Source organism: Vombatus ursinus, unplaced genomic scaffold, assembly GCF_900497805.2.
Source record: "Vombatus ursinus unplaced genomic scaffold, bare-nosed wombat genome assembly UNPS02014784.1, whole genome shotgun sequence".
Classification (NCBI taxonomy): domain Eukaryota; kingdom Metazoa; phylum Chordata; class Mammalia; order Diprotodontia; family Vombatidae; genus Vombatus; species Vombatus ursinus.
In genome coordinates, this window is record NW_020954562.1 from 19,771,839 (window position 1) to 19,785,625 (window position 13,787).

At 35.9% G+C, this 13,787-nt stretch overlaps 1 pseudogene; it reads left to right on the forward strand.

Annotated features, from left to right (window-relative positions):
- LOC114046503 overlaps window positions 1-13,787 on the forward strand; it is a 181,485-nt pseudogene that overhangs the window by 19,863 nt on the left and 147,835 nt on the right.

A 13,787-nucleotide genomic window follows, 5' to 3' on the forward strand; every position in this document is an offset into this window, starting at 1 on the left:
TGAATTGGTGTCAGCAACACTGAATCTCTCAGGATAGGGGTGGGGTCTGGCCCCTGGAGGACTCCTGCTCACCCAGGCTGCTTTGAAGCACTGGAAGGCTTGGCTACCATAGGGAGCCTGCCTGCCTGGAGCTATGCCCTCTGGATTTGGCTGAAGCATGCAGAAGTTTGGCTGCTGGAGGATGCTTACCTGCCTGGATCTGTGCCTCCTGGACTTGTGCTGAAACACAGGAAGTTTTGGATGCTGGAGGATGCCTGCCTGCTGGTGCACATGGTGGTTTTCTGAGCTGTAGTCTATTAATTACCCTACCAGTGCCAAGGCACTTCTGGGGTCCTGGTGTTGGCGTTTGCCTGCTCCACCATCCTGGGGCTCAGGATCTTCCCCTTGTTTGCTGGGGTTTGTCACTGGCTTGTCATTGACTTGCTGGAACACCTCCTGTCCTGTATTGCACCCCCTTCACCAGAGTGAGAATGATCTGTCTTGTTAATCCCCCAAGCTTCCCAGACTTCAAGCCTGCTGCATTTCATCTTTCAGTTGGCTCAGCTGTTCCAGGGTTTTTCCTGCAGTGATATTTTCTGGGTTTTCAGAGGTCAATAAGGGAGGAGACGGACTTACTTCTTACTTTGTCATATTGGGTCCTAGAAGTCCCCCCCAAAAAAAGAGAATCTTGACATGATAATAAAAGAAATAATAAAAATAAAATTGTCCTGAAGAATTAGAACAAGAGTGGAAAGTAGAAATAGAAAAAAATCCACCTGATCACCACCTGAAAGAGATCCTATGAGGAAAACCCACAGGAATATCATAGTCAAATTCCAAAACCCCCAGTTCCATGATAAAATAGTACAGGCAACAAGGGGTAAAAATAATTTAAATATGGTGGTGCCACAATAAGAATCATACAAAACCTAGCACCAGTGACACTAATAGACAGGTCTTGGAACACTATACATCAAAGAGCAAAAGAACTGGGGTTCTGGCCAAAAATAGTATATCCAGCAAAGCTAAGCATAATCTTGAATGAAAAAAAAATGGATAGCTAATGAACTGTCAGACTTTCAGGACATTGTTAAAAAAAAAAAAAACAACTGAACTTAATAGATTTGAAATAAAAGAGCCAAGAGGTACATACCAAAAACTGATTGCAAAGGACTCAATAAGAACAGACCATTTACCTTATATGTATGTAAAATGTTAAACAAATGTCTAAGATTGTGATTAGTAATTTGGCTTTTCATAAGAAAGACTGGGATAGAACTGAGTATGATATAAAATTAAAAGTAAAACCACATAGGAATAGATAAAAAGAGTAATTATCTCATACATATGAGCTGAACAAATACAGAAGAATTAGATGGGTGAGGAGGACTGTCAGTTCTGGAAACCTACTTTCAATGGGAATGGGTTCAAGAGGGAACAATACATATCTATCTAGGAGAGTATAAATGTCTTCCAAATTCAGAAAAAAAAAACACTAAAATGCCAAGGGGATAGGGAGGGGAGAGAGGATAATTGAGAGATCTTTAGAGGGGTGGGTGAGGGAATTAGTTTAATGGGGGTATAGAAGGGTGTTTAGATTAATGAGAATGGGAGGATAAGGGAGTGATTGTTGAGGGGGAGTAGGTAAAGTAATAGGAAGGCAAGGTAGTGAATGGAAGTAAAACAGAGGATTTAGGAGAGATAGGAAATAAGAGATACCCACAAGTATAAAAACAAAGATCAGAAGTAGAATTTGTTAGGAAAAATGTACGTCCATATATGTATGTATGTTATGTATGTGTGTGTGTGTGTGTGTGTGTGTGTGTGTATGTATGTATCGGTATATAAATACATCTGTTCTTAATTGTGGCCTTCTTGGGGGGAAGGGAGAAAAAAAGAATAAAGTAAAAAGTGTGTAGCAAAGAATAAAAGAAAACTGACAAGGAAGCAAAGAAAAGATGGACAGTTCTCAACACAATGTGCAGCATTTATTATATAGGCTTTCTTGAAATGGAAATTCATTGCTATAAATTTTGAATCTATGTTCTGCTGTGCGCAAGACATACTTTTTTCTTTTTTTATTTTGTATTTACGTTTTAATATTTAAGTTTATAATGTTTTTCTTTTTTTCTTTTCTTATTGTGTATTTAAATTTTAGTAGTAAAAGAAAATTACGTCCCAATAAAGTGACTTGATACTGATGAAAAAAAAGACTTGGAGTCAGGAAGACATCAGTCCAAATCCTGTAGGCATTCACCAAATATGTGTTCCTCAGTAAGTCATTTAGTATTTTTAAAAATAATTTTATTAATGTTTCTGTTTTTACATCACTCAAATTTGCCCCTCAATATGGTTCTCTCTTCCTTTACATAAGAACTATTACCTATATGTTTTTATTTTATATTATCTGTCTGTTCCTCCAACTTTCCACCCCCATTGAGCAAATTTTAAATAAAATTAAATTAAAATTAAGCCCTCAAAATATAGATATATAGTCCAACAAAATATATTTCCACATTGTCTGGATTTGAAAATAAATATCTCATACTGTCTTTTAAATTTATCACCTCTCTGACAAGAGGTGATTGATGCATTTCATCTTCATTCTTTTGGACTTAGGATTTAAAATCATTGTTTTAGTTAGAGTTCTAAAGTCTTCCAAAGTCATTTTTCCCTATAATGTTGTTATTATTGTATAAAATGTTTTCTCAGTTCATCTAGGTCTTCTTATATTCCTACGAAACTATCCATGTGCTCATTTCTTACAGCAAAATAAAATTCTGTTTTATTCATAAACATACTTTGTTAAGCCATTCCCCCATATCAGCCTTACTAAGGATTTGTATTTTTTCACTTATATAGCAATTCAATGTCTCAATTTCTTTTTTGAAGTAAAAAAGTTAGAATTAACTCATTAACTCAGCTAAATTCTATCTGAGTTTCATCATTATGTCTTATCTACACATTCCAAAATGTGGTACTTAACTTTAAAAAACACACACATATATATGCATAGTTTATACACACACATGCATATTATTATAATTAATTATAAATATAATGTATACAACACTTTTCTACTGAGGTGATACTATGTCATATCAGTCTGACATATATGTTGGTATAGCATATCAATTTGACAGTTCACATATGAAAAAAAGTAGGAATTTAGACCCCTCATCTTTGTCTTATGCCTCCATCTGAAGGCCTTGAGATAAGAACCAGAGAAAGAATCAACTGAAAGTAACCATCTGGATGTATGGAGTAATCTCTGAAGAGATATTTTGTTTATATTATTATAGGGACTAAGGATAATTTTTTCAGACTGAATTGTTAGATGATGTCAAGGAAATGAAAAAAAAATTGGATTAAGCTTCACTGGAAAGTGGAGATAATAAGTTTAAAAAAAAATCTTAGGGACAGCTAGGTGGAGCAGTGGATACAGTTCTGGACTTGGAGTCAAGGGAACCTGAGTTCAAATCCGGCTTCAGACACATAGCACTCACTAGCTGTGTGACTCTGGGCAAGTCACTTAACCCCAATTGCCTCACCAAAAAAAAAAATCTTAATTATACCTCCTCATTCCCCATTCCCACATGCACCTGAATTTTTCTTCACCAGGCTCAAGAGAACTACATTCTCTGCCAGAAATCATGAGGCTTTTAGTTCTCAGAAATTTCAGTAATTCTAGGAGAGTTGTCTTAGCACTTAACATACTTAATTATGTTGTTATTTGCATGTTTTGTATTTATTAGTTTATCTATGAACACTTGTAAATACCAAGTAGGATGAAAACTCCTTGCAAAGGTAGGGACTATTTGCCTTTTTTTGTGTATTCCCAATAACTAGTACAATGCCTTCCTCATAGTTGCTTCATAAATGCTTATTGAAATAAAATTAATGGAATTGAGTTACCTGTGATTATACTGAGATAAGATGATGATTATTGCTATTACACTATTTTGTTTTTTATATAACTTTTTCTCTATGACTCTTATAATTAATTCCCTCATCATTTTCTAACAGCATAAGCCCAAGTGCAAACACATCACCTCTTTAGAAGCACCACCAAATGCCTACTTTGCTCTAGTATTGTTCTAAGTGGTGCTACTAAATATGGTGTCTCATTAATATGACCACCCTTAAGCTCATATGCACAGAATGGTATGTCCAGCAGTTCATTTTTGATAGGCTAACATATTTAAACTTAATAGAACTGGAGTACAAAATGTCCTGTGGTGCCATGAGCTTTTCAGTTACCTTCCAGCTAGTCAAGATGTAATTTTGAATGTCTCAGCTATTATTGGAATGTATAGAACCCTTCATTTTAACTTAATGATTTTTTTATGAGAGTTCAATCTCCCCCTCAAAGGCCCTTCTCACAATGAAGTCCCAAAGAATAGCCTGTGCTCTTGCCTTCTTCCCAGCTGGTCTGCAAAGATAAATTCTCTTTAGTAGCCATCCTACAAAGTATGCAGCAAGCTTACACAATGAAACAAATTCAATTGACATTATCTTAGGAAAAAATTTTAACTGGCACTAATTGGCAGGGATTCACAGAGAGAACTCCTGGGAATAGGTGAAAAAAGAAAATTAGAAAGTTGGAAAATGAACTCCCAAATGACAGCACTTTATGGAGCTAATACTGTCTTCTTAGGTTTGAAACCTCAGAATCATCTTTGACTCTTCTCTTTACTTCATTATCCTTTCCCCTACATACTACACACATCAAATTACTTTCCAAATCCTATACATACAAACTTCACAGAAACTCAGATTTTTCCAGTTATCTCCAATCATTAAGCCACCACCCAAGTTTAAGCTCTTATCATCTCTCACTTGGACTATTATCATAGTCTCAAAGTGGAACCTTCTATTTCCTATATTTCTCTTCTATAATCCATCCTCTACAAACTGCCACAATTATTTTCCTAATTCATACATAGTCATGTCTCCCCATTGCTTAAAAACCTTTAGTGTTTCCTTATTTCCATAGGATTAAAATATAAAAGTTTTAGCTGAACAACTAAAGCTCTATGAATTCTGGCCCTAGGACTATAGATATTTTTAAGTATTTTCCTTAATGCATTTTATATTACGACCAAAATAGACAAAAAGTTTGTTGAACTCAATAAGTCATCTCCTACCTCCATGAATTTGCTTGAGTCATTTCTGTAAGCCTTGAAGCCCCACCCTAATCACCACTTCCTTTCAGAATTGTTCCTTCACTCCTTCCCTCTGGTGCTACCTCTTCTGTGAAGCCTTTGCTCATTCTCCCCTGAAAGGTTCTGTAACTGAAATTTTATTAGTTTACTTTATCTGGATCCTGCCTTCATTCCCATTTGATCTACTTCTATAACCCTTACCTGTGTGTATTATTTATCTCTGAACCAGTAGATATGTTCTTTGAAGAAAGCAGAAATTTTTTTTCTCTTTATGACTAAGTCCCTTTAACATAGAAGAATCATCACAAATGTTAGTTGAAATATTTGAAATATAGTAATTAAAATGTTTTTTAATTATCCTTTTTGTATTGATGTCTTTTGTCTTAACATCATATTAATTTCTGAAGATCTATTTCCCCTACCTAACAATCCATCTTTTAACTTTTATTTAAGGTTCATTAATTTATTTATTTTTAGTTTTCAACATTCACATCCACAAGATTTTGAATTTCACATTTTCTCCCCATTTCATCCTTCCCCCAACCCCAAGACAGCATGCATTCTGAATACCCTTTTCCCTGATCTCCCTGCCCTTCTATCTCTCCCACCACTTCTCTTATTCCCTTCCCCTTCAATTTTCCTGTAGGGCAGAATAGATTTCTATACCTCATTGCCTGTATATCTTATTTCACAGTTGCATGTGAAAACAATTTTTTAACATATGTTTATAAAACTTTGGGTTCCAAATTTTCTCCCTTCCTCCTTCCCCACCCTCCCTCATTGAGAAGGCAAACAACTCAATACAGGTTATGCTTGTGTAGTCACACAAAACACTTCCATAGTAGTCATGCTGTGGAAAACTAACTCTATTTCCCTTTGTCCTATTCCACCCCCTGTTTATTCTATTCTCTCTTTTAACCCTGTCCCTCCTTAGAAGTGTTTGCTTCTGATTACCCTCTCCCCCAATCTGCCCTCCACTCTATAATCTCCCCTTCTTATCTCCTTCCCCTCAGTTTTCCTGTAGGGTAAGATAGCTTTCCATATCCAATTGAGTGTGTATGCTATTCCCTCCTTAAGCCAAATCCAATGAGAATAAAATTCACTCATTCCTTGTCACCTTCCCCCATTTCCCTTCCATTGTAAAAGCCTTTTCTCATCTGTTTTATGTGGCATAATTTACCCCATTTTACCTCTCCCTTTCTCCTTGTCCCAGTATAATCTTCTCTTACTCCTTAATTTTATTCTCTAGATATCACTCATTCATCTTCAACTCACCCTGTGCTGTCAATCTCTCAATCTCTCTCTCTTTATATATATATATCTGTAAATAATTTTTTCCTCCAATGACCCTAACACTGACAAAGGTCTCATGAGTTATAAATATCTCTCAATATAGGAATGTAAACAGTTTAAACTTAATAAATCCCTTCTGATTTCTCTTTCTTGTTCACCTCTTCATGCTTCTCTTGAATCTTGTATTTGAAAGTCAAATTTTCTATTCAGCTCTGGTCTTTTCATCAAGATTGCTTGAAAGTCTTCTATTTCACTGAATGTCCATTTTTTCCCCTGAAACATTATACTCAGTTTTGCTGGGTAGGTGATTCTTGGCTGTAATCCTAACTCCTTTGCCCTCCAGAATATCATATTCCAAGCCCTGAGGTCCCTTAGTGTAGAAGTTGCTAAATTGTTTATTATCCTGATGTGTTTCCACAATACTTAAATTGTTTATTTCTGGCCATTTGCAATATTTTCTCCTTGACCTGGGAACTCTGGAATTTGGTTACAATATTCCTAGGAGTTTTCCTTTGGGGATCTATTTCAGAAGGTGATTGGTGGATTCTTTCAATTTCTATTTTACCTTCTCATTCTAAAATATCAGGGCAATTTTCCTTGATAATTTCTTGAAAGATGATGTCTAGGCTCTTTTTTTATCATGGTTTCAGGTAGTTCAATAATTTTTAAATTATCTCTTGTGGATCTATTTTCTAGGTCAGTTGTTTTTCCAATGAGATATTTCACATTGTCTTCTATTTTTTCATTCTTTTGGTTTTGTTTTACAATGTCTTGATTTCTCATAAAGTCACTAGCTTCCAATAGCTCCATTCTAATTTTTAAGGAAGTATTTTCTTCAGTGAACTTTTGGACTCCCTTTTCCATTTGGCCAATTCAGCTTTTTAAGGCATTCTTCTCCTCATTGGTTTTTTGGATCTCATTTGCCATTTGGGTTAGGTTGTTTTCTTAAGGTGTTATTTTCTTCAGTATTTTTTGGGTCTTCTTTAGCAAGCTATTGACTGATTTTTCATGATTTTCTTGTATCACTCTCATTTCTCTTCATAATTTTTCCTATACTTCTCTTACTTGGTTCTCAAAATCCTTTTTGAGCTCTTCTATGGCCTGGGACTGATTCATACTTTTCTTAGAGGCTTTGGATGTGGGAGCTTTGACTTTGTTGTCTCCTCTGGTTGTATTTTTTTATCTTCTTTGTCACCAAAGAAAGATTCTATGGTCTGACATTTTTTGCACAATTTGCTCATGATCCCAGTCAATTACTTGAGTTTTAAATGCTTTTTTAGGGTAGGGGTCTGCTTCCAGTGTGGAGAATGTACTGTCTCAAGCTTCAGGGGTTTTGTGCAGATATTCTCAGAGACACTTCTAGGGACCTGTAAGTTTTCCATTCTTCCAAGGTGATATGATCAAGGGCAAGGTATTTATTCCTTTCCTGGTTTGTGCTATGGTCTATGAGTGACCACAAGTACTCTTTTCTTCCTTGGAACTGTAAGGAAGATTCCCTCTCCACTGCCACCTCAAGCTCCACCATGCCAGCACTCCTACTTGCTTCAGGATCGCCACCCAGAATTGTGACCCAGATCTAAGTACAGGCAAAGCAAGAGAATCCTGCCTCAGCAACAGCAAAGAGATTCCTGCAATCCCTCTCTGATCAGCCACTCAATTACCCCTCAGTTTGTGGGTCCAGAAGCTCTGTAAGCCACCTCCACCCAGGGCCTTGCAGGGCCTGGGGCTGGGACCAAAGCTTCTCTCCCACCATGCAGTCATAGACTTTTCCTACTGACCTTCTAAGTTGTTTTTGGCATTTGTGGGTTAAGAAGTCTGGAAACCACCACAGCTGCCCATGATTCAGTCCTCTCAGGCCCTTCCAGGATCACTGATGTCTGTTTTACCTGCACGCCTATGCTGAACTGCATTTCTCTCCCAGCCTGACATGATAGACCTTTCTAATCAACCATCCAGGTTGTCTTGGGCTGGAAATTTGTTTCACTCTGTCTTTTTATGGGTTCTGCTGCCTTAGAATTTGTTTAGAGCCATTTTTACAGGTATTTGGAGGTGTTTGGGGGAGAACTCAAGCAAGTCATTGTTTTTACTCTGCCATCTTGGCTCCACTCCCCCCATCTCTTAACTTTAACAAATATTTAAAAGAAAAGAGGGAAAGGGAAGTTCAGAAAAGCTCATCATCATATTCTTTATGTCTGACATGTATGCAACATTCCATAACTGTGAGTGCCAATTTTTGCAAGGAAGAGATGGGGAGAACATTTTCTCATCTCTTCTACAGGGCCACACTTGGTCACTATAATTACTTGGATTTCAATTTATTTTTTTTTGTTCTTTCCATTTACTTGCAATTATTGCATATATTGTTATCTGGTTCTACTTCATTTTGCATTACTTCATTTACATCTGCTAATATGCTTCTCTGAATTCTTAATATTTAGTATTTCTTTATTTATTAATTAATGACATTTAACCACATTGTATCTAGGTCTGTCCATCTTAAATCTATGACCCATCAGATTGAAATCTAAAGGATAGGTAGGAATTCAATGTGTAAAGAGTAGAAAATAGAAATTATCTTTCTAAAAAAGGTCTGCTTTTTTTTCTGAGAGAAGTCTAATTGGGCTAGAAGACAGTGTCCTTAACAGGAAAAAAGAGGAGATAAAGTTGGAATGTCAGGGTGTCACCAGATTGTGGAAGCTCTTGAATGATAAGAAAACACACACACATACATATATACATATACATAGAATATATATATATATATATACATATACACATACATATACACATATAATACAAACATATATATTTATATATCTTTGTCTCTAAGGGTTCTAATATTTTTTCTGCCAATATTACACTTATTATTCACTGATACTTTTAACTCTGAAAAATAATTTTAAAAACAGTGATATGGAAAGAAGGAAACTATTAGATGTGTAAAGTTTGAGATATTGTTTAGGGATAGCTATCTTTTATGAACATGCCACGGGAAGATATTAATTATGAATTTTAGGATAATTGTTAAATGTTATAATGAGAATAAAAATATGATCATCAAGAGCTCTTTAGTTCTGAAACACAATGAAATGTTTCTATTGAAGACTGGTGATTAAGTAGCAACCTGTTAAAATGACCAGAGTACTAGAATGGGAAACAGTAACACATTCAAGATCCACTCCTGATATTTGTAACTATATGATCATACAAGCCATTTAATTTTTCAGAGCTTCAGTTTCCTAATCTGTTAAAATAAGAATAAAAATAACTGCATTTTATACATTTTCACAAACTGAAAAAAGGCTTATTATTGATATAGGAGTTATCCCTGAGTCAACACTTTGAGAAGTCTGACTGTTAGCCCATCAGAGGTAATACGAGAATTTATAATAAACAAGAAGAATAAGAAGTGATGAGAAAAAAGTATGAAAAAGCTCAATTAAGAATATTAAGCCTTAAGTAATTTAAATAACCTAATTAAAACCAAAAGTGAGACATAATAGGAATGACATTGATATCTATTATAATAATTTGATACAGAAATTAAACAAATATAAAATAATTGCCACACTAAGGAAACCACAAAAAGACTCCCTCCCACCCCCTCCAAAAAAATAACCCTCAGCAAACTTTGACTTAGTTGCCAAACAAAGGAGATGGCTTCCAGAAGCAACACTGTATTGGATGATGATGATAATGATAATAACAACAACAACAATAACAATAACAATAACAATAACAACAATATTGAAGTTATGCAAAATGTTGTTCATAAGGTATCTCATTTGATCCTTCCCAAATGAGGAAAATAAGGTTCAATGAGGAAAAGTGACTTGCCCATGTACGCATAGCTAGTAAGTGTCAGTTGGGATCCAAAACTATGTTTACTGCTCATTCCAATTGCATCTTTCTATTACACTATGCAGTTTTCATTGTAATACTATCCCACCTTGTCCTGATTGCTCTATTCTCCTACCTTGTCCCTTTCAATACAGTCTGTATTGAATACTGTCAATACAGACAGTATATGACTACTGGATTAATCTTCCTCCAATTTTATGTAGATCATGTCATGTTCCTATCGAGTTATCTTCATTGCCTCAATCAACCTACACACATTTATTAAGCAGCTACTCTGTGCTAGATGTTTTGAATACAATAAATAAAACAATCACTCAATACTGAGAACAAGGACCTGTAGCAGCATAAATAGAATCAACACAAAACAGTAAAATATAATGTAGTTTGAAAAGGAAGGCACTAGAATTTGGAGGATCTGGATTGCCTTTTCAAAGATAATGGTATTTGGACTATTTATTGAAGGAAGAAAGGGACTGTGGGGGGTGGGGTAGAGGTGCAACAGAGGTGCATTCCAGGTATAAGCAACAGTCAGTGCAATGACAAAGAGATGAGAAAAGGAGAGCCATAGGTGAGGAACAAAGAGAAAGCCAGCTTGCCTGTTGATCAGAGAACAAGAGGAACAGTGCTATAAAAGGATACTGGGAAGCTAGATTTGCATAAGGTTGTGAAGGCTTAAAAAATGAAATGAAAACATTCAATTTTGATTCTAGAGACAAGAGAAAGTCACTGGAGTTTATTGTGTGGAAGAACAAGATGGTCACATCTCTACTGAAAGAAAATCACTTTGGCAGCTATGTGAAGGATGAAATGAAGCAGAGGGTGAATGAGGCAGGAAAACCAGTTAGGAGGCTGCTTTTAAAATAATCTAGGAGAGAGCTGACAAGGTCCTGAACTAATGTGGTAGCTTTGTGAGATAAGAGTAGGACTTCAATGCAGGAGATGTTGTAAAGGTAGAAAGAGCAAGATTTGACAAAAGATTAGCTCTATGGGATGGAAGAGAATGAAGAGTTAAGGATAATGTCAATGTTAAGGATCTAGGTATTATAAGAATGGTGGTACCTTCTATAGAAATAGGGAAGTTTGGATTAAGACAGGGTTTGGAGGAAAAGAAAATGAATTCAGTTTGAGATGTCTCTAGAACACCCAGTTTGAAATGTCAAATTAGAGATTGGTGATGTAGCACTAAAGCTTAGGAGAAAGACTAACATTGAATTTTAATATCTGTAAGCAATTGGCATAAAAGATGATAATAAAACCATAGGAATTCATGAGGTCACAAAGAGAGAATGCAAAGAAAGCATTCTTAGCCTAGGGGCCACAAATCCTGAGGTTCATAGATAGATTTCAGGGGATCTGTGAACTTCAATGAGAAAAATAAATAGATCATTATTTTCACTAATTTCTAAATGAAATTTAGCATTCCTTTAGATTGAGTATTTTTTTTTAATTTAAAAAAGTGTTCATAGGCTTCTTCAGACTGCCAAAGGGACCCATGATTCAAAAGAGGTTAAGACTCTCTGATGTAAAGAGATTGAAGGGGTCTAGGACAGAGCTTGGGGGAACTCCTTGTTGTTAGGGAGTTAGGGAGTTAGGGAGCTCCTTGTTGCTTACTAGATAAAGTCTAACCTTAATGTGTCCCATAATCTGTCCATGGCCCATCTTTCCCAGCTTTTGTCATTCAACCTTTATGCAAGAATTGCCTACTCATTCCAAACTGGCTTGCTCACTGTTTCCTGATAATGCTTTACATATTTTCATCTACATGTGTTTTTTGCTAATTCTTTTCTCCAAAAATCTCTCTTCCCACCATCAATTATTCCAATTAAAAGCCATCTTTTCAGTACTTATTTAAATTCTCACTTCTCCCATGATTAGCCCTGCCTATCTCCTCATAACCACAACTTCCTTCCTTCACAGTTATTATCTCCACTATTTGTCATTTATATATTGTCATAATTTGCTACATGTTTATTTCATGTATCTTTCATCTCTTCAGCTGTATTTCAAGTTCTAAGCAAAAGGGTCTCATTGATATATATACTCCCTTCAATGAAACAGATCACAACCCATTTCTGTTCACTTGTCCTGGGTGACTCTTGTTTATACCTTCTTATAAATCCATGATAGAGTGTCAACCCAATGGACAGGAAGGTTGTCTCTACATGTCACATTGCATAGCTGCCAGTGGAACACTGATATTATTCTTTACTCTCTTTATATGAGTAGCTCATCTTTTTTCCACCAGTTGTCCATTTTTCTGATTATATTTTTTGTTTTACCTATGCAATTTCTCATTTTTGATATATTGTAGGTAACATATGTCCACCAAATGCTTCTTATTCACCTTTTGTGTAAGCTTCATCTTCAGTTCTTCAGAGATTGACATATTCCATGACATGTGGCTATATAACAACTTGGGCCAAATATTGGTGTTAAGTTCCTTAACATAATTTTTTTTTAAATAAAGGTTAAAAAGTGCTCATTTTCACCTATCACACGGGAAAAAAGAAAGAAGCAGAATATATCTTGATTCTTTGGAGATACTCCTAGAAAAATAAAAAAGACATTGCTTCCAACTTCAGTCTCCCACATTATAACCCCCTTTTTCATATTGTCCCCTTTATAGAACTTGTCCCTGTGTCTCTGTCTCTGAGTCTCCCTGTCTGTCTCCCCCTTCTCTGTCTCTCTCTCTGTCATCTCTATCTCTGCCTCTCTGTCTCTGTCTGTCTCTGTCTCTCTTCCTTCCTCCTTCCATCTCCTTCTGCATGTTTCTCTTCTCATTGACCTTACCCTTCAAATCAATACAGAGAGGTGAATGGAGAGATGTAGAGAAAGGATTACAGAAGAGAATCCTTATAAAGGAAGAGAAGGAAAATACATTGGGCTACAGAGGAGAAAGGAAGTAGAAGTAAAGAGTAAAGAAAGTGAAAAAGGGAGGAAGAGAGTAGGGGAAAAGGAGTAGAATATCATTTTATGAATATTGATTCAGTGTTCTATACCACGTACAGAAATAGAGATAACAGGAAGAACAGCATGGATTGGGAAATGGGATGGTGTTCAACTACAAAACATGAGACCTTTATAAGACCATAGATTTAGAGCTACAAGGAATCTAAGAGGCCATGGAGTTCAACAACCCCTATCCAACATGCACACATGCTCACATACACATACACACACACACACACACACACATACACACATATACACACATTTTTGATGAGGAAACACAGAGTTTAAGTACTTTTCTTAGGATCACTTCATTATTAAATGCACTAAGGCAAAATTTGAACCCAGATTCTTCTGACTATGGATCCAGTGTTGGGAAGCATATGTTAAATAAAAGAAGTCCTCTTATTCTGTGACTTTGCAATGTTCTAGAGTCAGGAAGGTACTACCCTTGTTGTACAGATAATGGTTTGAGTCCATTCACAGGAAATCAGATGATGTCACAAGTTTAAGAGAGATAATGATGACAGTATGATTTCT